Source organism: Rhipicephalus sanguineus, chromosome 10 (genome assembly GCF_013339695.2).
Source record: "Rhipicephalus sanguineus isolate Rsan-2018 chromosome 10, BIME_Rsan_1.4, whole genome shotgun sequence".
Taxonomy (NCBI): Eukaryota; Metazoa; Arthropoda; class Arachnida; order Ixodida; family Ixodidae; genus Rhipicephalus; species Rhipicephalus sanguineus.
Genome location: NC_051185.1, coordinates 24,612,763 through 24,633,246, shown reverse-complemented (window position 1 = coordinate 24,633,246; position 20,484 = coordinate 24,612,763). Strand labels below are relative to the sequence as shown.

At 46.2% G+C, this 20,484-nt stretch overlaps 1 protein-coding gene and 1 non-coding gene across 2 annotated transcripts in view; one reads left to right on the top strand and one right to left on the bottom strand.

Moving 5' to 3' along the window:
• LOC119406272 (otoferlin) overlaps positions 1-20,484 on the top strand; it is a 229,869-nt gene that overhangs the window by 79,426 nt on the left and 129,959 nt on the right. The window lies entirely within an intron of this gene.
• On the bottom strand, positions 20,007-20,133 carry LOC119372842 (U11 spliceosomal RNA). The gene has a single exon (XR_005179732.1). It is a non-coding gene; the product is annotated as a U11 spliceosomal RNA (small nuclear RNA).

Sequence of the window (20,484 nt, the reverse complement as noted above, 5' to 3'; positions counted from 1 at the left end):
CCAAATCTTCTCCTCGTCGCACAGAAAGAAACGCTCGTGGGATTTCACAGGGAAGTAGCTGCACCTGCACGAGAAGCAAAACGTCGTGATCTAATGCCCCCCATTTTGTTCGCGGTGCCGCATTTTCAGCGAAATCCTGGAAAGCCGATATGTTTCTCTGACCTCAGAGGGAACTCTGCGCCCCTATTTCACGTGACTTCATTTTCAGCGTTGTGCAAAGCACTTCTACCGTATTGCCCGAAAGCCTTTCCTGAATATTTGAATGTTGCACCAACCTGGCCCCTGCTGAGGGCCTGCCCATCCCGGGGCCTTTCAAGAGGGCTGGCAAATCTCCTGCCACCCGCAGCAATTTAAGGTGTTGAGACTCTGTACGCGTGCTGCGAAGCCGAGTGACGTAAGCTCACCGGGAGAAAAGCTCTTCGTCCGGAGTTTTCCGTGAAAACGCCGGCACGTCGCGGAAGTTCTGGCAGAGATTATTCGTGCATAATGCATGCCACTAGAGAGGTCGAGAAAGTGCACACGGCAGTCCTTTCAGATGGCTGCAGAGGTCTCGCCTACTGATTGCAGTCCCTGTGGTAGAGAAAGCTTTGAAGAATAGAAATGCAGGATGGTTCCTCAGTTGGCTGCATTGCCACTTAGGCAACGATTCTTTCGGAGGCTCATTGGTGTGGCTGGCATACACGAATCAAGAAAGTTTACTTCCAACATAATAGTTGGGGGATCGGCCCAGGTGAAAAGCGGCGAAATCCAGCTTCAAGTTGTCTGGAGGCCCATACACAAGGCAGCGCGTACACATACATTTCTAGGCAACATAAACGTACATAATGAACGAAGGATATTTAGACTGTATATAAACAAAGTAAATACATAAAATACCGGTAAACATAACGTACGTATATAAATACATATATACATCCATAAGACATACATATATAAATTCATATTTATGCATCCATCCGTGCGTCCGTTCAATCTAAAGAATTTTTTTTAGGCGGAAGCCTTACATACCTCATCAAACGCGAAATGTGACCGTCGGCGGCATTGCCATCAACACGAAATGATGCAAAAGTTCATCGTATCACGTCATCATGCCGTTATAGAGCGCCAAAATTTGTGACGTTATTATGATATCGTCGCTTGGTTAAAAGTGGGCCGATCTCGGAGGCAGTGCAAAATCACGTTAGATACGGAGAGCTTAGGGGGGGGGGGGGGGGGAAGGATTGGATCAATACAATAGACTTCGAAGAAAAAGAAGAAAAGAAGGTGACTTTCGACTTCGAGTCGTCGTAGGTGAATGCATAAGGGACCATGTGACGTTTTTTTTTTTTGCAATTTTATGCCGCTATCTTTGCTTTTCCTTCTCCGTTGAACTTCGATTTCCAGGTTGGCATCTTTTCTCTCGCGCCTTTCCACGTCTCTTCCGAACACAATCTAATTTTTTTTTCCTTTGAGCAGCGTGACAGAGCCAATGACATGCACTTTGCAAACCCGCATGAACATTTCTTCCGTTTCCGCTCGCGGCACTTACGTTCACTAACCCAGTTGCTGAGAAACAAAAAGCAATATAGGGGGGGGGGGGGGAGGGACTATAAATGCAGCAAAACGCAGAAGTTCCAGAAATCACGACGCTAGTCGACGCACTGATCTTTTTTTTACGCCAACGCCTAAGTCTCGGCGTTGAAAGAGCGGCATTTTCCGTTCCCGCTTCCAAATGACCAGCGACGGTGCACTTCCTTACCCTACGCAGTGCCCTCTATTTTTCCCGAGCAACGAAAGCCCACCGCGCGTCACGACAAAGCGCGAAACGTACGCTGGAACTTCCATTTTGTGACTCCTTCCCTCTGAGTTCCTTTGTCGTCTTCGCCCACGTGATGACTCCACGAACCTCGCACCAGTGCAAGTTTGATTTGTCGTTTCTTTTACGGTGTAAACGTGTGGGTGTTCCATAAAAAAAGGTGTGAAGGCACCAGCGTTAAGTATAAAAGATAGGTAGTGAATGGGAGCGCCATTCCCTACAGATGTGCGGAGTTGTACGCGTGCGTACTGTACGGGAAGGCACGGTTGAATGGAAAGCGAAAGAATAACCAATCCTTGGAAGCAATGTTATGACAGGCGTTAGGAATCACTCACATTTTTTGATGCGCGAAATGCAAAAATGCCAAACGGTATTTTTGTTAGTATAGCCTGCATAAAGAAAAAGAAAATGATTTCAGTTTTTGGAGATGAAGACTGGTGACTTCATCGGTAATCGGTTTATTATTTCGTTAAAAATGTAGATGATGACAGGTTACCGTGCTGTGTTAATGTAGACAGGAATAAAATAGAAAAACCTGATGCTCTCGTACATTCCCTCCACTAACGAAATGTATTTTCTTCGTGTTGTTGTTAAACTTGTGGAACACCGTTGTTTTAATGCAGCATGCTATTACAACACCTTTTATGAGTCACTCTGTCAACAATACTGCGATAAGATGACGCGAAAGCTACTATGTTGAGACCATGTAGTGACATAAGTTCAACAAAAATAATGCAAGTCTCATTCATTCATTCATTCATTCATTCATTCATTCATTCATTCATTCATTCATTCATTCATTCATTCATTCATAAAATGCCCGTGAAGAGCTCTGCGCCTTAATAATAAGATTGACTTTGGCAAAGAAAGAACGAATACACACTATTCCGTTTTCTTTCTAGGAATTCAACCCCATATACTTCATGATAGACCACATACCTGAGAACAATAAACCATGAATTTTTTGTCAGCTTGGCGATTCATCGTGTACACTTCTGCTGAACATTCTAAATTATTTATTTACCAGCACCTTAGTCATAACGATGTCATATCGCATGTGATGAGAGCACAAAAGTCAGCGCGTAGTATGCCAGAGGAAAAAAAGGAAAGCGAAAAGACGGAAACAAATGAGAAACCGTGATCATGGAATGAACTGTATATGTTGTTACGAAATGATAGTGAAGCGACAGCTAAACACCCGTTAGTGAGCTTGAATGAAGACATGACGCCTCATCGCAACTGAAATTTTCGCTCGTTGATACGTGATCTTCATAGCGAACGGTGCAGGGAAGCTACCGGTTTTATTGCGATAGCAATTATATAGACACTCTCGGCTGGTTTTTGCCGTCGCCGTTGCCGTAACCGTCGCCGTCATGTCCAGGATATGTATATGTATGTACATATAAATAAAAGCCACAAAGAAAGAAAACTCAGACGAAAAATATTTCCGAAGCGCGCCACCGGGATTCCAACCTTCGACCCCTGGCTCCGCAGCGCGTTGCTTTAAACAACTCGGCCATGCTCCACTGGGTGTTGAGCATAACAACGGCGAGCTATTTACGTACACCATTTAACGCTAACGGCACGCAGAGCTCGGAGGTGCTTTAGTATGTGTAGGGTGCGCTTTAAAGCAACGCTCCTACATTTTCCTTCGGACGCGCACTAAAAAGTGGCCCATTTATTTACCCACTGACGATGTGAAACGCCGAGTAAACGATGCGTCGAACGCCACCGCGTGGCAGTATACGCGGAGGGGTCACTCCACGCGCCGCAGTATTAAAGAAAAAAAATCACAGCATATCCACGGAGTGAATGATGATGAGTGGGCGAAGCTGCGGAGGTTCATCGGTAAACTGTGAATCTTCCGTGAATTCTGCCCAGTACATCATCACCGACGTGAGATCGGGCGCGTTTATACTAAAGGTTCGATGAGTTATGACGACTTACAGCTCCCTTTAATTTTACATGTACGCTGTGAATTTTCATTGTTTAGAAAACCAGTGCTTTAGAAAACATCTGGCGTCTTTCGTTAAGCAGCTGGCGTCTTTTCGTTTTGCTTTAGAAACATCTGGCGTTCTTTCGTTTTGCTTTTAGAAAACATCTGGCGTCTTTCGTTCGTTTATTTCATCAATCAACGGCGTTTTGAACAAACTCGCCAGGTCGGAACCGCCGAGCAGGGCGGCCTCCCAGTCCTCCCGGGTAGGGCTTGGCTTTGGGGTGAGGTTCGGGGTTGACTGGCATGCCCACACCATGTGGAAGATGTCCGAAAACTTCCCCGCACAGTGCGGGACTTTTGCTGTAGAGGCAGGACCAAATGTTTTGAAACTGCCGGGCACAGCAGTGTTTTTGGTGTAAAGGCGGAGGAGTGTGCGTTCCTCCGCCTTTCTAAGGCCCTTACAGGGTTTAGAATAAATTGCGTGGCCGAATTGACAGAACTCAGTTTTTCTCGATACGTTAAGGCCGGATATGGTTCGGGATCCAATTCGGAAGGGTCTGAAGGCGTTGCCCAGAGATTCAGCGCGCAGGCAGCGGCGTCTGCCGTTTCGTTGCCTTCGAATCCTATATGAGCTGGAGCCCATATGACCATCCGGGACGCGCGAGCCCCGACGTAATTGCTATCTTGAAGGATGCGATACGCTAGGTCCTAAGGTCCATAATGTCTACGTTGTAGTCGCCGACTAGTATAAAGGGTTTGTGCTGGTAGGTGTTTTATACTGTTCTGTCGCAATTATGATTGATATAATTGTACTGTTCAACCTTTTTTTGTGTCTCACATATGTTACCCGAGGGTTAATTTCCCCATATAATGTAAACTGAGTGACATAAAGTGACATAAAGAGTCGATGACAAAGCTCGGTCCGAAGGTCCATAATGTGTACGTTGGAAGTCGCCGACAAGTATAAAGGGTTTGTGCTTTGTTTTATATTGTTTTGTCCCAATTACGATTGTTGTTCGTCTATTGTAAACCTTTTTTTTTTATTCACATACACACATATGTTTCGACTGTAGCAATGGTTTTCTAATCACCATGACAGAGGACAGTGAGCGTCGACGACAAAGCTAGGTCCTATGGTCCATAATGTCTACGTTGAAATCGCCGACTAGTATAATAAAGGGTTCGTGCTTCTAGGTGTTTTATATTGTTCTGTCACAATTATGATTGATATTAGTCTATTGTTAAACCTTGTTTACGGGATTTGACACGGTGCTGTGCCGTGAGCGCGGACAACACCGCACACCGTACAAGCCTAGACCCTAAGGTGCTTCGCCCCTAAAAGAAGTCTAAGAGCGTTGGGTTGTAGCGCGCTGCTCAAACACGAAGTAACAACCGTAACAGTTAGTTCGCACTCGTCCTCTGTGTACCTGTGCGTTATTTTCGAGTGTCCTATCTTGTGTTTGAGCAGCGTGCTGCAAGTGTCGAGCTGTGACCATTGTTAGTTCGCGGTCGTCCTGTGTGCGTTCTTTGCGCCAGTCCTTTGGGCTCGAGCGGCGGATCGAGCTGCTTGCCATTCTTCGTGTGATATTTTAATTTGTTGCTATCGCATTGATTGCTTCGCCGTTGCGGCGAAACTGTGACTTTTTTCTTGATGTGTGTTCTTCGTGTGTCCTAGTTCGCCCGGCAATATACCACTATGGAGCTAAATTAAAGAGTTTCGCTGCATGTAATTAGACGCCCTCGATCCGGCGCCATAGAGACTGCCGTGAACCGCATCACGAAAAGTATTGCGAAACCTTTAGATTTTTGCGGCGAGGTTTCAATTTCCCGTTAACACACACCGCCATTCATTCGGGCGTCAACGCAACGTTATGAAGTAACACAAGCGAACAGTTCCTACGCTTTCGTTTTTCGCGCGTTTATCATTATCCGAGGTAAGACGAAAAAAAAAAAGCGAACAGCAACATCACGCACGGCCGTTTCACCAGCCCACTTTTAAGTCTCCGAAGACTTGATTGCGTCTCTCGGGATAATGACAAAAAGGTTGAAAGGCATTAAATCCTAGGAAGAAAGTACGGGTTGTGTCACATTTTAGTAATAATAATATCTGGGGTTTAACGTCCCAAAACCACGATATGATTATGAGAGACGCCGTAGTGGAGGGCACCGGAAATTTCGACCACCCGGGGTTCTTTAACGTGCACCTAAAGCTAAGTACACGGGCCTCAAATATTTTCGCCTCCATCGAAAATGCAGCCGCCGCGGCCGGGATTCGATCCCGCGACCTTCGGGTCAGCAGTCGAGCGCCATAACCACTAGACCACCGTGGCGGGGCACACTTTACAGTAGACGAAGGCAAACTGACAATCTAGTACACGGGCTGGCCCAGCTAACTCTAGCCAGTGTTTAAAAATATGGCGACGTACTTTATGACGACGCGACTGGATGGACGTTGCTCAATACTGCATGGAGTGAGTCATTATTATTTGTGTTCTGCTTAATAGCCTAATTAAGCAAGATTTATTAAGTAACTTCGAAAGCAACGAGACTGCATGGGCAAGAAAATTCAGTTAGGAAGTTGTAGGTCAGAGCGCAAAACGCCCGATTAGACACTTTCTAACATTGTATCTGTTAAGTATTGTACGCCGAGGTGGTGTAGCGGTTACGGTGCTCGGCTGCTGACTCGAAGGTCGCGGGTTCGATCCCGGCCGCGGCGGCCGCATTTCGGTGTAGGCGAAATGCTAGAGGCCCATGTGCTGTGCGACGCCAGTGCACGGTAAAGAATATCGGATGGTGGAAATTTCCGGAGCCCTCCACTACAGCGTGCCCCATAACCATATCGTAGTTTTCGCACGTAAAACCCCAGATAATATTATTAGTACTATTAGCATATCCGTTAAGTATTCGCGTTTTCCCGCTTACTGCGAATGCCCGTGAAATACAAAAAAATACCACGTACCGTGTCCGCTCGCGCACCATAGCGCAGTGAGCGTACAAACGATAAACAGACCAGGCGGTTATCGCTTGTGCTATTGCAAGCGACAGGCTCATTATCGCACAGCCATCACCATCGTCGCTTTCCTGTCGTCTTTAAAGCCGCAGCACACGTGGCTGCACACTACGGTTGTTTGCAGACGGAACGTTAGGGAGCACTGCAATTGCGACGCGTAAGCGGGCATGTCACGTGGTTTATTTTTAATTTTGCGGGCATCTGCAGGAAGCATAAAAACACTAATACTATATAGATAGAGAGCTAGAAACTGTCTAATCGGTCGTTTTGCGGCCGATTAGACAGGTGGCCAATGGTAACCACTGATAGTCGTGCAATGTTGGCCACTGATGGCCAGTGTTGACAATGTTGGCCAGTGTTCGCTAACAGTGGCTCACATGTCGGTGCATGGAAACGAGCAGTGACTGCTTTGCACACACGATAACCTACACGAGTGATGAAAAAAAAATCATTGTCACGTGATGACTTCACCGTATTACATCATCGTAACGTCACAGATCGCCAAAATTTGTGACGGCACATGACGTCACTATGACGTCATCGTGACAGCCATACCGTGGCGTCATCACAAGGCATCGTCGCTTGTTCAAAGGTGTGCCGATCCCTGAGGCAGGGCAAACAAGGTGAGGAGCAGAAAGTTCACAGTGACTCCGATCCTGGAGGCTTTGCAAAACCACATTACGTACTGAAAGCTTTCGGAAAGAGGCGGGGGAGGATCAACACATTTACTGAGAAGAAAAAGACGGAGAAGGTGGCTTTCACCTTCGAGTCGTCTTAGGCAAATGCTTAAGGACCCTGCGAGCTTTTTCGCTTCATTCATCCTCCCCATGCATAGTGACTACAAGAAAAAAATCACAGCATATCCACGGAGTGAATGATGATGAGTGGGCGAAGCTGCGGAGGTTCATCGGTAAACCGTGAATCTTCCGTGAATTCTGCCCAGTACATCATCACCGATGTGAGATCGGGCGCGTTTATACTAAAGGTTCGATGAGTTATGACGACTTGCAGCGCACTTTAATTTTACATGTACGCTGTGAATTTTCATTGTTTAGAAAACCATTGCTTAGAAAACATCTGGCGTCTTTCGTTAAGCAGCTGGCGTCTTTTCGTTTTGCTTTAGAAACATCTGGCGTTCTTTCGTTTTGCTTTTACAAAACATCTGGCGTCTTTTGTTGGTTTATTTCATCAATCAACGGCGTTTTGAACAAAATTTTTATTGTTTAATCACGCACAGGAGAAATCTCACCAGGCACTACCTTGGAGGTAAAGAATAGCTGCTAATGGGAATGAGAGACAGAAGAAGTCGGCTTTTAGCTAACGCTGCGAATTTTTTATTGTTCAACAACGCACAGGAAAAATCTCCCACCGGCACCACCTTGCAGGTCAAAGCGTAAGACTGGTTACATACTACGCTACGAGGGACGAACGGGTGCCGCTATAAGGAGCTGCGCCCCTAAAAAATTCGGCAGATCCCACGTACCGTGGGAATCGATGTTATGCGAAGCATGCGCGAGATGGTGACTGTGGCGTAATTTTTCATATTGAGCGAAAAGTTACGGAATGACGCTAAAGAAATATGGAAGTGGTATACCCACACTCATATGTTGAAGAGTCGCATATGTATTATATAACCAGTTGCTTACAGTTGCGTAACGATGGCAAGAGCAACATGGGTGTTACCAACAGCAGACGCGGTAAGCTGATATGTAGTGCTTATATTCTTCAATACCGGATAGCGCGAATCCGAGCATGACAAAGAAGGAACACAGATGCACAGGACAGGCGTTACTCGCAACTAATCTTCATTCAGGAAGGCTAGATAAATGCATGGCCGAGTGGCACGCGCAGGCGCACTGCTCGTACGTTACAGTCACAGTTACAGTTGTTATACTTATATTTTTTCTTTATGACGGAGAACGCACGCACGTTTCACGAACCCGTGTATATGTGTAGAAGTGGTTCTTGACAGTTTTTGAACAAGGTCATCATCACCGTGATCAGTCAGCACCAGCAGCTGGACGGGACTTGTTAATCGGATCCGTTCGTGATAGCGGCTATGAGGAGTCTAAGTGTAGTGAAATGCGAGGTATAGTGCAGCTGGTGGAAATTCTGGATGCCTCTTACGATGAAATGATCTATGATGCCTCCTGTCGTGGACATGGCAGCAAGGTCTTCTGATGCCCTCTCCATATCCAATCCGTGTTTCACGCAGTATAAGGACCAAGCGCTGTTGGGTCTTGATAAATCAATGTTGAAGTTACTGTTAATGATGAGAGGCTTGGTACTCTCAGCATATTTATTGTAGGAAGCATTGGCGCGGTTTTTGCGTAATCCACGTGGGGCATGTTGCGGGCCACGTGGACGAGTGGGTGGTAGTTGAGCGTCTTCCAAGGGTGTTCTGTCTTCAGTTTCCTCACTTTTCTTGCGTGCGTCGCGATGGTGTAGCGGTTAAGGCGCTCGGATGCTGACCCGAAGGTCTCGGGTTCGATCCCGGCCGCGGCGGTCGCAATTCGATGGAGGCAAAATGCTGAATGCCCGTGTTGTGTGCGATCTCGGTACACCTTAAAGAATACCTGATGTTCAAAATTTGCGGAGCCCTTCGCTACGGCGTCTCTCATATCATGTCGTCGCTTTCGGACATAAAACCCCAACAATTATTATTATTATCACTTTCCTTGCGTGTCAATGTGTGTGTTCGCCGTTACTGTGTTGGTTGAGATTCTGTATCACTCGTGGCACATACCCACATAATATTAGCTTAGGGTTACGGGTATATGCCACACTTGACTGAGAGAAAGAGTTTCGTGACGTACGCGACAGGTATTTTGCGTTATTCATGTCAGGAGCAGTGAATCGTGTTCGTCATACACTGATCCCCTGCTATGCCAATTTTGGTATATTACAAGTTATGGAGACGACCAGGAGAGCGCCCAGACGTAGACGGCTAGATAGATAGATAGAAACGGCCAAAGTGCTTGAGGTTCGCTAAGAAATGCTTCGCATTTAAAAAGCACGAAGAAGAAAACAACAAACCAGAGCAGAGGAATAAGACAATAAATGTAAAGCAGCAACACAAGCTATCTGCTTAAAGCAACAGGGACCCATAAGAGTCTCCTCTTTTGTATTCTTGTACACAGTTCTCATTCGTGCTTTTATACAACGCCTTTTGGTCGCGCCTCGGCTGGCCCCAGAAGGCCCGTGGCTTATATTGAATTAACATCGACCAATCTTACCCGCTGGCTGGCGCGATGTAGCCTCCGGAGCTACTGGAACGATGCGCTCGTCGAGGGCAAAGCGGTTGCTGCTCGCTGCTGCCGTTGTTGGCGCTATGCGGTCGTTCAGTTCGTGTGCTATGGAAAATCGAGAGAGAAAAAAAGGAGAGCACTGCAGGAGTGGCGCCATCACAGGTTTTGGGCGGGATTGATTTATACGGCGACGTTCTCGTAATTAAGAGTGTGTACGTTTTTGAGAGCGCTTTATTTTAGCCTTGTCGTGTGTGACTGAAAGGACAACGTTTTTAAGCGAAGCGTCTATGTGTTGCAGATTTCGGTAGCAGTGGAGGCAGCATATTTCGCGAGAAACCCGGAGCCGGCAAGTGTTCATATAATGCGGGTGTACACAAATGCGGCCCTCGAAAGTGCGCCGGTCACATGCGTATTCGTGCGCGCCGTTTTCCAATAACGGATGCTCTCTCGATCGTGGGCTTGCCGGCGATCAGCCGTTTCTGATATGGCGATCTGATTATTTATCGAGATCACTTGTCATTTCTCGTTGCCACCGTTGATTGTTACCTGGATATGAACGCATGACCGTCGTTGTTGCCTGTAGCAACCGAACTGTTGCGCTGCTAAGCACGTGAATTAAGGTCCCATTCCCGACATGGAGGAAGGAAAAATGCTAAGAGGGAGCATTGCGCGGTCAGGCCACGCCAAACTTCGCTTGCTCTCATTTTTACAATAGGGGAAGAGCTCCTAATTGTGTGTGCGTGTGCGCGCGCGCGCGCGCGCGCGCGTGTGTGTGTGTGTGTGTGTGTGTGTGTGTGTGTGTGTGCGCGTGTGTGTGCGTGTGCGTGTGTGTGTGTGTGTGTGTGTGTGTGTGTGTGTGTGTGTGTGTGTGTGTGTGTGTGTGTGTGTGTGTGTGTGTGTGTGTGTGTGTGTGTGTGTGTGTGTGTGTGTGTGTGTGTGTGTGTGTGGTTAGCCCAAAGTAAATTCATCCCTAAGCCGTACCTGGATTTGGGTTACGGGGTTATCCTCTAACTTTAGGGTTGATGTAAGGTCAGAAAAAGTTACAAAAGGATAATTTTGCGGAAACAGGTCCAACATGAAAATAAAATTCACAGTCCCAGCTTAATCAGAAGTGTTTCGAGATGTGCGCAAGACGTTTTAAACGTCGTAATACGCATTAGTGCTATTGGGTTTGATGCACAATCTTGACGCATAATTTACGCACAGCGTGAACGGAACTACAATCAAACCCGAGAAGAAGAACGACTCGAGACGATCACATAAAGAACTGCTGAAAAACGTAAAAGCCCGCACTGGGGATTTAAATGAAGAGAGAGGATTCCGTGATCATTGTGGCATTTGTACTCGACCGGAAGTGCTTGACGAAGAAGCGAGAGTCACTCGGTGTTCGTGTCACTAAAAACAAGGGAACTGGTACACAACTAAGTGAGTGGTTTGAAATAAACCGAGCACTACGCTCTGTTATAACAGTGGATAGCAAGCATAAGCGACCACTGACCAGTATTTGTGAAAATTGAGCCAATACGACCCATCTCTAGCCATCATTTGACAACGCTAACTATCATTTCACCGTCTCAATTCAGAATTAGCCGGAATTTTGAGCCGACATTTGTCGATAACAGTAACTATTTAGGAGACACCACCAAACATTCGCATAGGCTAACAAGGGCTTGTTGTATGCGAGTAAACGGGATTGTCGAGATGAGAGAGAGACAAAAAGAGAAAGGAGAGACATGAATGATAGAGAGTATAACTACTATAGACTATCTCCAGTTTGCTACTCAACATGGTGGGGAGAGAAATGAGGGGTTGAAAGAAAGAGAAAGAAAGAAAGAGAGAGTGACCGCACTGCCTTCGGGATCAGTCGATGCATTCTTTTTTTTCGTCAAGAATCATACGTCGGCAGGACGCGCTACAGAATGCAGGTGCAAAATACCAATGAAGACATCATCTTCAAAACAACAACAACAACAAAGAAAGCCTTGTTTGCGGTAGAATCAACGTATATAAACGGCTGTGGCGACCGCAGTACGTCTACGACACAACTCTCGAAGTCTTCGAGACGCCCCACGAAACCGTGCGTCCAAAAACATTTTCGACATTTGCGGACCGTGTTATGGTTGTCGAGTCGTTCGAAACAACCAGACCCATCGAGCGCGGGCATCACGAGGCGAGGCGCCAAGCACCCGAGAAAAACTGCGGCGTGGCGTTTGCTGTAAAACGCCTGCCTCTCAAATTGAATTGTACTGGTCGGTGGAGGCAATCTCCTAAGTGAAGGATATATAACGCTCGCCGTCGAGAGGAAGCAAGCGTACGAGCTCATGGGCAAACGGTGAAAAAAAAAAAAGGAACTGCGTGGTGTGCCAACGCCCTCGAGCTATCTGAAAGACGAGCCTCGGTTTTCCGCAAATTGCCAGGCGTCACACTGTCTCATGTGTGGCTTGGTAGACGCGAGTGAAAAGCTACTGAAGAAGAGAAAGAAGACCGAAGAAATGAATTCATGGAAGTGATATGTTGCTTACGTTGCGCGATCATCCTGAACACAAGTCCTGGTTCACGTTCCTTTTAAAATGCAGAATTTAGAGTCAACAGATGTGCGCGACAGCCTGTATACTTGATGTGCTCCTCCAAGTGTGCTTGTGACTCTGTCCATCCCTATCTTTTCTTCTTTCTCTCTTTTCGCCCTTTTATCCCTTATACCCAGTGCAGGGTAGCAAACCGGACCTGCTTCAGGTTAACCTCCTTTCCCCTTTCCGCGCTCCCTCCTCTCTCTCTCGAGATGGGGTTTCCGCAATTCGCCGGATGTCAACGCCTCGTGTAATTTGGTAGGGACGAGTGAAACCATTCGAATAAGATAAAGAGGAAGAAACGAAGAAAAGGTAACTACTACATCGCTTACCTCGCGCAGTCTTCTCGTATGCACATTGGGGTTTACGTTGGCTTTAGAAGCGAGGAATATTCGTCCCGAAGGAATTTAAGAGAAACGGCCGCTGCGGTTTAGCGGATGTAGTAAGCACTCCTGAGATCTAGGTCGCGGGTGCGTAAAATAACGGTACTTAGTATCGAAGATATTCGTGCTTGCCGCTACTGCAGCTACGAAAAAACCTATGCCTTTCGTATAGGCGAAGGTAAATTAGGCTGCGGCTACACAGCAGCTTAAGGAGCTGCGATTACCGCGGTGGCTGCTGCTGCTGGTGGTCGGTTGGAGCTTTAGCAGGCGACTACTTCGGTGGTTCTTTTGAATTACTGTACTTTTCGCGCTAGATGTCATCCATAAACACGAGGATAAACAGTGCATAAGACAGGAGACGGGTTGAAAAAAAAGAGAACAGGCGCTGGTTCGCGACTAAGTTAAATCACATACGATCGGAAAATATATACCGTGGCAAAAAACAAAACAACAGCAAAAAAAAGAAAAGCAATACACATTGCAGATAGTTACATTGCTCCCATCGTGCCAAAGTTCCATCAAGATATCCTAATTCTCGTTCGGATAGCGCAGTCGAAGGCTGGCTGATATATACTGTGTTTTTTCGTACAATCTGCGCTGCCTCAACAATTATACGCGTGTTCCCATATGTGCGCAAGTACAGTCTTATGCGCTGTTTAAAATCATGAGTCCGTACCAACTTGGCCAACATTTAACTTTAACTCATTCGTAAAAGTTGGTAGGATCGCGATCGTAATAAATGTGTAACGCACGGCCGGCAACGAGATAGCGCAGCGAAACGAAAACGTTATCACTAACATGCAGTGGTAATTTAACGGTACATGCGACTGGCATGTGTTAGCATTACCTCTAATTGCATTCATTTACCTTGATGACCAATATTATCGACAGTGTTGGTAACGTGCCAGTAATGTGGTTGGTTTTGCGCAAACTACACACGTTTTGCCATTGCGTATTTCGTTATGCTTGGGCTATAGCTATCATAAACAAATAGTAACGAAAGCCGGAGACTGTTGTACAACCCAGGATGAAAATAGGCGCAGGCAAATCTCTAACAAGCATTAAACAAAATAGTAAGACGAATACGTAGCTAGTTGCTTCCGGTAATAAAGGCATCGCTTACAGAGCCTGGTGATGGAGAAGTCAGAGGAAAAATTGTTCTTGGAAGAACGACTCGATTCGTTAGGAACGTAAACACTACAAGGGTCAGGTCCAAACTGTAAGCAAACTTACTGCAAAGTTACTTTCTTGCTTTCTAGCCTCTTACCTGCAGCAATAAGACATATTTTTGTTCACGGTGGGTGAGTTTAAGCGAAGATGGTAAAAGTCGACTAATCTTTTCCTTTTCCTTCTTTCCAAGCAAACGCAACCCACCCCGAAGTCAGAACTGCCCTTGGAGGTTCCGTTTGTGATAGTTGCAATTTGTCAATTTGTCAATTTGTCATTACACAATTTCACGGCAACGCAAGAACACGTGCTCAATTCGCTACTATTAAGGTAATTTCTATTTAAAGATGTTTCTATACTTTACTCTAGAGGGAGCATAGCTTGTGGGCTGTGTACATGGGGGTTAGAAATGCAACGAAGCATAGGCTGTATGTCGATACACGAAAAAAAAAAAACTTCTTCAAATGAACGTCTCAGTGGCATCAACGTACCCAAATAACGCAGTGAATAATCTGGAAGCAATGACAGAATTAGAATTAGAGCCTATTGTTTTTGTATTATCTCGTTTCTTTAACACGATACGCCAGAGAAAAAGACAACAATAAAGTTTTGGACATCAATATTGTTGTGGATAAGATGTTGGTGGGGTGTCGTAGGAGGGGGACTCGGTTGCAAGTCCTCATCTAGACGTCTTAAATGAGTCTAGCAATACGCCTTGCAGGACCAATATAATCAACGATGATTGCTTACTTCAGACATACAACAATTTGCCCGGCTGGTAAACACAGCGGATGCACACGCGCCATTGTCTTGCGACGTACCAGCACAGAGTCAAAGCAAGGTGGGCAAAACCGAAGCAAGAAGACTTCTGGCGCGTTGCGATAAGACCCAAGACCTACCTATACACAGCGTCCAATGTTAATGAGTCGCGTAGCATAGGGAAAAGCGCATAAATAGTGATACAAATAGTGGCACGAACAACAAAAGCCTCGCGGTAATAAGATTATTCCAGACAGCATTTCTCCCATCTCTTCTTTCATTTTGCTGGCTTCACCGTTGGCTTCCCGGTGTGCTGGTCTTACTTTTATTGCCTGATGCAACCTTTCTGGCGTTCCATTTCTGGCAACAAGTGTATCACTTCGCGACTACAAAGAATACAGCGCTGGACGTTCCCGTCTACCTTATTAGCCGGACGCCCAGAGACGCACGCTGCCGCACAATTACGATGCACTTGAGAGGCGACGAGCACAGTCACATGACTCGCCTCCGCTTTTAACGTCAGCGTTACTTTCCGGGAAAACTCATCTCACCACACTCAGGTACTTCACGCTACGCTTCGCGCACCAAAATTACTAAGCCGTGCGCGTCGGCGACTCGGCTCACGGTGGCCAACGACGCGATCGCCTCCGCCGTCCACTGCTTATACGTGTAGCTTTAAATATTTAAAGGGCTCGGAGCGCTAAAACAACGCAATTCTCGCGGGATGAAGAACCGTGGCGGTTTTGTTTTGCGAGCGTGGGGCAATGTGTGTACGTGGGTGCATGCGTGTACGCTCGGTTGTTCCTGTGTGTGGGTGTGTGGGAAGTTTTCGCGCGGTTTAGTGTTGTTTTCACCGGAGGCGTTACTTCGGTGATGTAGCGTGGTCGGCTAGAAGAAGAAGAGTGCGAACACATCGTAAAAGCCAACATGTATACAAGGCAGGAAAAAGTGTCGGTTAAAGAAGGAACAAAACGAAATCAATGAACGGACTAACGGAAATATGACACAATGAATTTCTGGCAAGAAATGCGTGGCACACCGCTTTAAGTGCTACATGTTTCTTAAAAAAAGGTTTGAAATAATTCCTTTTAGGAGTTCTATAATAGATTCCTAAAAATGAGCTCAATTAGTTCAACATTCTGTCATCCTGGCTTTAAAAACTTTAATTGATTTTTGCGGACATTATATTGTAAAAACGAACAAACAGTCAACTTTTACACTGGACCTATGCATGGCTACGCGAAGCCAAAATTCGTCCGTCCTACGCACGCAAGAAACTCCTAACGCGTGTGTGCCATAGATATCGGGCAAGCCCCACTACTCACCACTGGTCCACTAAAAATACAGAAGCGAAAACACGGAGGGAAACACCACTTAAGGTTTCTGGACAGACGTAACCAATAACTGAGAACTACTTTAAAGAGACACTAAAGAGAAACAATGAATTAGTTTAGATTGATAAAGTGTGCTCAAAGAACTCTTGTGTATTTTATTTCACCACCATAGGTTTATTATTAGAGGAGAAAACCAAGTTCAAAGTTTCATTTTTAATTTCGCGCCGAACTTTGTAATTGGTGACGTAAAATACTTCAAAGGTCATTTAACGTATTTTGGCGCCACTGGCTCGACGAAATTTCCACATACTCGTTATGTCAAGTCTCTGGCCCCCTCAGAGGACAATGTACTTTGATTTAACCGATTAGGAACTACGTAGACCCAAGCAGGCGCCGTCATAAAATATGTGACGTCATGGCAAATGGTGCGGGAATTCCAAGGTGGCGTCGCCACCTGTATTTCCTTTTTGCGCATTTTCTCGCTTATTAAGCGTCTTCGCGCAGAGAGCGTGGTGTTTTTGGTATCGTGGAAGACTACTTTACTAATGCGAGAAAAATCGTTTTGCTCTTTAGTGTCCCTTTAATGAACTGTAGTGATTAACCCAGTGAAAAACACCAGAGCCGCAGGTTTGAGCTTCGTTGGTTAACCGCCAGTACTGAGTGCTTGGATGGTATTTTAACAGTATACGATCTTTCCCGGGTTGCACTAGCATAAAATACAACACTGCTTTCAATATAAGTTAATGGCGGCAAAATGTTTGCTTGTCTTGCACCCTCCAAGGAGGATTGCACCCACTTAAAAGTTCATCGCAACAGCTCGATCGAATTTATTTCAGTAGGCCCCTGTAAAGCGTGCTCTGCTATTTACTTGGGTGCTAGCGGGAAAGCCAACTTGTGCACGCTCAAGCACATGCTTTCAAGGCGAAAGCCGTAGGGGCCTCATCAAACGCGAAAACTGACCGTCGGCGTCCGGGACAATACGAGTGAATAAAAAAATCATCATCATCACGTGATGACGTCACCAAATTCTTGCGTGACGTCACGTGACGTAATGTCACATGATGTCGTCATCACATGGCATCGTAGCTTGGTCAAAGGTGGGCCGATCACGGAGGTGGTGCAAAACCAGATGAGTTGCCTCCGATCCTGGAGGCTGTGCCAAACCACGCTAGGTACACAAAGCCTAAGGAGGGTGGCGGGGCAGGATGACGCATGACGCATGCGCAGTGGCACCAAACGGTAACGCAAAGCTATGCGTACCCTATTCTATACCTATCTAATATTTCAACAGCGCGAGAAACATCGTTATCCCACACCGAATCATTGCTAAAGTCAGCAATTTATGCTTCAATCTCGGAAGTTCTGATTTTGAAGGATTCATGCAGCAGCGTTCAGGCTTTAGCGTTCAGTTATATAAAGATTTCGCCATTCCTTTTACACATGTGTGGCTACTTTTGTCTGCTCTTACTGCCTTTGGCTCAAGTTGGCTCCTTTTGACGAGTTTTTCCAATCTATTGGCTATCTTTTATGTTCTCGTCCTGGCAACCCTGGTAGCCAACAGATGTGGGAGATTCATGCGACTTTGACGGAAATGTCACGTGTGACGTCATACCACCCGGGCAAAATTTAAATGAAAGAAAACGTTCTGTCTGATCTTTACAAGTATCGCTATTTTACTAGTGTCAGTGGTTGGCCCGTGTCACTGGGGCCCAGTGATATTTAATATTTTCACTGCGCGATGCGACACACGAGAAAAACAAGTGTAATCTGAAACTGATAACTATGACAACTGCCTTCGGTGCTGTGATCTAGGGGGCAGGATGAAGATATCAAAATCTGCATGACACACATAAATTTGTTTCTAGCGACACGAAGTTGCTCAAAACGTACGCGCTTAGCCGCTTTACACGATTTGTCACAGGGGACAACTTAAGCCAAGTCAAGCCAAGGTCCACACGAAAAACAACACGCCCGATAAAATGATGGGCTGGGGGGACAGCGTGACTGCATTTTGTAACTGAAGTATTTTTTTAATTACGTACCTTACTAAACGTGGTCTAATGGGGATCCCTTTAGTACGTCTCGGGCATCAAGATTATGCATTCGGTCTTCGATCCCAATGCGACGAACTGCCCCATTAAAAAACAACAAATGCGGCTCCAGCACCGTGAAACCTGAGCAAGTGCGTAGCACGGTTACGCAGCGATTCCCGTTCGTAGAGTTCCAACTGCTCCGTTTACCACACCGACGATGGAGTCAATGTTTGAGATAAGCATGTAGGATTTCCGGGGCAGGAATAGAATTTTGTTAGGGAGATTCGCAAACTCGGTGTGCAACATGGGCACTACTTTTTGATGCGCTTTGTCGACTTGCTGCTTGTTATGGCAGTTGAGATACGTGTCATCTGCTGCGAGTTCCATCAGCTTGTCTCCCCCTTCAGATGTAGCGACCAAACACCGGTGAAGTGCACGTCGGAGGAGCTATCGCGCTTTTGGCTAGGCGGTGGAGCCATCTCTTGTGCGGTACAGGAGTCAGGCGCATGTTCTCGAAGAGTTTTTAGCAATTTTAAGGTAATTACAGCGATTGCTTCTTGCTTATTTTTGATAATTATATTATTTGAGACCTTGTTCGTTCATTTTATACCAGTTTTGAGTATTGCTAGCCTTGTTATGGCCTGTATTGAGCGCTTTACTGTTAGCGTGACCACGCCACAGGAGGTGCATGGATGGACGACATGCCGGGCCTCTAATGTGCTTGGCACTTAAAAAATTATGCAGTCATAATGTACTGACACCTAATCTACTGGCGCTTGGCAGTCATGCCGAATGTCCTTTATTAGATTCAAAGCAGCTTTTGCGCTGGGCTTTGTCCGTAGTTCCATTGGTGACCGTCCGCTTCCTAAAACCTACCATGACCATCTGTAACATATTGAGCGCGCGCTCGCGCCAGGGAGAGTGTTCTTCGTCTTGTTCTTCGACCGCCTTGCTGATGATACGTGCAGAGCACTTTAGGGACCCGGGCTGCCGTATGCTGTCCTACACTCTAAGCCAAAATCGAGTATTTTGGGAGTGTTTCTGCCACACAACAATAATCGTCATCTGGCTTGCTCGCGTTTCCTTTCTTGAAAACCCAGCTCTCGTCACGTTCCTGTCAAGAATGTCATGTCACACTGATAACGCGCGCGCCGTTCGTGACCGGGAAGTGCCGCGACCGCGGTGATAACGCGAGGAAAGCACGCGAGGTGGATGACGATTGTTGTTGTGTGGCAGAAACACTCCCAAAATACTCGATTTTGGCTTAGAGTGTAGCTTGGCGTAACGCAGACAAAACCACGTGTGCTGGCACGCGCTAGCGCGTTCGGGCCTGTGTAAAGGGCTGGCCAAGACGCTGTGGCCTCTCCCCCTTATCTCTCTCAGCAATCGCATGATGGCGTCGGGGAACGATATTCTGCAGACGCGGGATGAACCCGCGTGGCGTGCTCCAATAAGAGTTCGGGACGAGTAACAGCAACAGCAACTACAGTGAACTCATGGTGTGCTCCACATGCAAGGACGCGTTAACATCGGGAGAGGTGCCCGTGATGAACGGAACTTTAAGTCGACCCATGAGCTCCTTCGCATCCCCACATGGTTCCCTTTAGTGGTAGATGGTGAAATTTTCAAATGCGAATTCTCGTGAGCTCATTCAATTGAACATGGCGTTTTCACCGAATGTTGACTAATGACATAGGTTTGCTTAGTATTAGAGCAATACTAAAATTTATTGTGCTCTATAACCATTCAACTTTTTTTTTTTTACTATTGTGCAGGGGGCGCCGGTGCAAACGGCAACCAACTGCCCCGTTTTCAAAAATTATGCACTCAGAATCTCTTGATGTCGATTCTGCACACCACGCTAAGCGTGGCGCACGGCAGTAACGCCGAGTGCCCTTTATGATCGATCATGCTTTGAATTTCTTGCTGGATAGAACGCGAGCTCCAATGTTGTACTAGTGCAGTGCCCCCCTTTACACACTATAAAATAATTACTACTTATTATTATTTGGTTCAGATTGATGAATCTTGATTTAAAATCATTGCAAGCCGAACTGGTATTTTAAACGATAGCGTTATACACTTTGGTGAAGGGAAAGAGCCAATTTATGGTATTATGTTTGCGCACATCTTACTTCGTCTTGCGTATGTTGACGCTGGTGGTACTGGATATTTGGTTTAAATGGATAAATCTTGATTTCAAAACATTACAAGCCGTACTGTTAATTAAGAGGATAGCGTTATTATATACT